This window comes from Triticum dicoccoides, chromosome 3A (genome assembly GCF_002162155.2).
Source record: "Triticum dicoccoides isolate Atlit2015 ecotype Zavitan chromosome 3A, WEW_v2.0, whole genome shotgun sequence".
Taxonomy (NCBI): domain Eukaryota; kingdom Viridiplantae; phylum Streptophyta; class Magnoliopsida; order Poales; family Poaceae; genus Triticum; species Triticum dicoccoides.
The window spans coordinates 417,992,995-417,997,315 of record NC_041384.1 but is presented as its reverse complement, the minus strand read 5'-3'; positions in this window follow the sequence as shown (position 1 = coordinate 417,997,315).

Sequence of the window (4,321 nt, the reverse complement as noted above, 5' to 3'; positions counted from 1 at the left end):
CATCGGGAAAGGAAACGTAGTATCATTGAGAGTCTTCGTCGAACTCCCACCTGAGCTCATACGCGTCTCCTGGAGCGGAATCATCAAGCCCTGCATCTGGTGAAATAGTAATCTGTGAGCCACAGGGACTCAGCAATCTCGCACCCTCGCGATCAAGACTATTTGAGCTTATAGGTAAGGCAAAGGTAAAATATGAGTGGAGCTGCAGCAAGCGACTAGCAAGTATGGTGGCTAACTTATTCGCACAAGAGAGCGAGAAGAGGAGGCAAAGTGCGAGCGAGAAGCTATAGAACAACCTGCGCAAACCTTACTCCAACACCGTGTCCACTTTCCGGACTCCGCCGAGAAGAGGCCATCACGGTAACACACTCGGTTGATTCATTTTAATTAATTAAGGTTCAAGTTATCTACAACCGGACATTAACAAATTCCCATCTGCCCATAACCGCGGTGCCTCACTTGAACCTTAATTAGTGTGGTGACTTGTGCAAGCTTGCAAAGTGAGGCACCGCGGTTATGGGCAGATGGGAATTTGTTAATGTCCGGTTGTAGATAACTTGAACCTTAATTAATTAAAATGAATCAACCGAGTGTGTTACCGTGATGGCCTCTTCTCGGTGGAGTCCGGGAAGTGGACATGGTGTTGGAGTAAGGTTTGCGCAGGTTGTTCTATAGCTTCTCGCTCGCGCTTTGCCTCCTCTTCTCGCTCTCTTTTGCGAATAAGTTAGCCACCATACTTGCTAGTCGCTTGCTGCAGCTCCACTCATATTTTACCTTTGCCTTACCTATAAGCTCAAATAGTCTTGATCGCGAGGGTGCGAGATTGCTGAGTCCCTGTGGCTCACAGATTACTATTTCACCAGATGCAGGGCCTGATGATTCCGCTCCAGGAGACGCGTATGAGCTCAAGTGGGAGTTCGACGAAGACTCTCAACGATACTACGTTTCCTTTCCCGATGATCAGTAGTGGTGCCCAGTTGGGGGTGATTGGGACCGTGTCGCATGTTGGGTTCTCTTTTATTTTGGCGCCGTAGTCAGGCCTTGAGTGTATGGATGATGTAATGTTATTTATGTACTTGATTGACGTGGCGAGTATAAGCCAACTATGTTATCTCCCCTTTTATTATTACATTACATGGGATGTTTGTGAAGATTGCCTAACTTGCGACATATGCCTTCAATGCGATTATGTCTCTAAATCGTGCCTCGACACGTGGGAGCTATAGTCGCATCGAGGGCGTTACAATAGTTGCGAGATTCTGTGGTCCCTTGAGAACGAATGTTCTTCTGCTAACAGTTTTCGTACAAGTGAGACATTAAGGCAAATGCAGAAATGTAGTTCAAATTGTGATGTGATATCATAGACAGTACCTTACACTGCAGCCGAGACCAATGTGTAACAAGATTATTCCAGTAACCATCGGATAAATGTAGCACCGGAGACTTTACAGAAATTTTGTTCAGAGGCTTGCCATCGAAGTGCGCTTGCCTCAGGTAGGAACGATACTTCATCAATGAGTGCTTGAAAAGCGCAACCAACCCTTGCTCGTCATCACAATCCAGTTTGCTCCTCGCCTATTTAAAAGAATGAAATCTTGTGTCTTCTGTCAGCAGAAACATATGCAGTAATGACCATGAATAACATTAGTACATTACTTACATGTAAGTTGCGGAGGAAGACTGGAAATTGTTTTGTGTCTGCGGTATAATCTTTCCATGAAGGAAAGATGCGCACAAAGTTCCTGACAACAACATAAGCTTCGTCTTCTAAACTGGCAAGAAATAGAACAGGGGTCCTATTTGCTGCAATTGGGGCTCTCTCTGGTTTGAAAAGGGATTTGGCAACTGGATTTGGTGTACTCTTTGCTGGAATGGGGGTTTTGCATCGTACAACTGGTGCTATGTCAACTGGCATAATCATACTATTTGCTGCAGTTGGGGTCTGCTGAGTTGGGGCACCAGAAATGACCAGTGTAGTAGGGCTAGAGTCTGCTAGAGTTGGGGTATTTTGTGGGTTAGGTGATATTGCAACTACACCTAATGGGCTATTTGATTTATCAGGTGCCACTACCTTTTCCAAATACTTTGCTTGTGCTCCTCCACGATCAGCAATCGCCCTCTTCCTTTTGAACGTCTGATACACAAGAACATCATTTGAATGGATAAATATGGTACGATGACAGATGGAATATGTACTGAAAATGGATAGGCAGGGCGTATTCACATACACGATGTGTAAACTAAGCTAATGGCAGTTCAACAAAGTAGAAGCAATGCAAAGCATCAGTTGCAAGATATGTGCGAGCAATGTAACCTTGGAAAGTTAGAGCAAGCACCTTGATGGGTGAATAAGATAGGGCATCTTCCTCTGACTCCTCCACTAGGGAGCTACATTGACTTAGGTCTCCCTCTAGCTCAGAATCACTGTTAGGATCATATTCTGAGCATGAATCTATAGGTGGAGAGCGTTTGCATTGCATTGCATCCAGACTTGATTTCAGTCCCTTAATGCCAAGTTTGACAGCCATGGCATTGTTCTGCTTTATTCTTTTCATGCGCGCAAGCTCATAATCATTATGATGCTGTTCAGAATCTGAGATTCATGAAAACATAAAAGTAGTCAGATTATCTATTCCGAGGGCTGGAATTTTGAAAACCCTGTGAACTTTAGAGGTACTAAAGATTACCGAAATACATCTAAACCATTAAGTGTAGGTAGCACTAAGCACACAACAAACCCTAATGACAGTCCTGCCTAATGAGTAATGAATCAATTAGAAAATGGGTGATGAGGAGTGGCTGCTGAGTGTTGAGGATGCATCTCAGGATAAATCGGGTTAGCTTGGTGGGTGCTGCACGCCTGAGCCCTGAACGGACTGGGAAGGTAGGCATGGCAGCGCGCCCGGGCAGCGGTGACGCTATTGGGCGAGCGGCTCCTGGCCTCCTGTTAGTCTGGCGTCTCCTGCTAGAGTCATGCCGTCCGGGGACGGCAAGTCGCCGGCAAGGCAGGCGACTGGGGGCGAGTAGAGATCGGAAGCGCGCAGCAGAACAGAGGGGAATCAGGGCGTGGGACGATCCAAAATCCCAGGGTGGGCCGGCCCACCGTGGGCACCCTGTAGAGATACACACCCGAGCAGCGAACATGCATTTTCGGAACTAATTTAGGAAAATTTAGCTGACCAATTAAACAACTCTGTTTTAATAATATCAGATTCGTATTTGAACAACTAAGCTTGTTTAGCTTGATGGGTGGAGCAGTGCTATTATGACACGAAGCACGTATTCTGATCGTATAGTGATCATAAAAGGGGGAAACTCTAAGCATATTTTTTTTATCAAAAGAGGGGTTCCCCTCTGATTTCTATTAAAGAAACCACCACGCAACCAACATGATCAATTAAACCCTAAGCATGATCAATTAAATCGTATTATGGCTGTGCCATGCCAGATTTGAAGCTGCAAACTGGAGAAATGATATTTAGCATCCATTGTTTGCTTCAAACTAAGAACTAAATTCTAAGAGCTGAAAAGAAAGTAGAGTAACCAAGTTAAGATCTATTTTCTGGTTGAGATCAAAAAGTTGAGGAGATATGAAGTACCACCTCTCTTGCGGCACCGTGTAGGCATCGGGGGTGCGATGGCTGTCGGTGGCATTGAAGCAGATCTGCGACAGTAGACGGGTGCATCAGGGGATAAGTCCCATTGCGGTGGAAGAGAAGGTCGTGTGAGCAGCCCCGGCAAAGAGGACGACGGCGCCGATGAAGCGAGAGGACGCGATGCAAGGCTATTGGTCCATCGCCGTGGATGAGAAACGTCCATCTCTAGCAATGGACGACGCGGTCTTGGTAGGCACTCCAGCATGGTGGAGGACGGTGGCGATGGATGTGGTGGAGGACGGCGCCGATAGATGGGGTGGCGGACGGAGGCTGGTGTGGGGATGGGGTGTTCTAGCGCGGACGGTGTACGAATGGGAAAATGGAGGGAGAGGTACGGGGAACCATGTTTTTGGGACGCGCCTGTCTGAAATATGGGAAAGTTATGAAATTAGCCCCCGTTTAAAATTTGGACGTCTCGTTGGTTGGGGATAGGACGGTAATCTCGCATCTCGCCAATATTTGCCCAGAGCGATTTCGGGCGAGGAGAGGGTGGTTGGCGCCCATGGTTGGCACCCACGGTGTATGAATGGGGCTGACAGGTAGGGCGGTTGTGTCACGTCTGAGTGAAGTTACAAACCTGCCCCTATTGAAAATATTTGCCTACATCGATTTCGGCCGAGTCGAGTTTGTTTTGCCGCCCACCGTGTATGAATGGGTAATGGAGG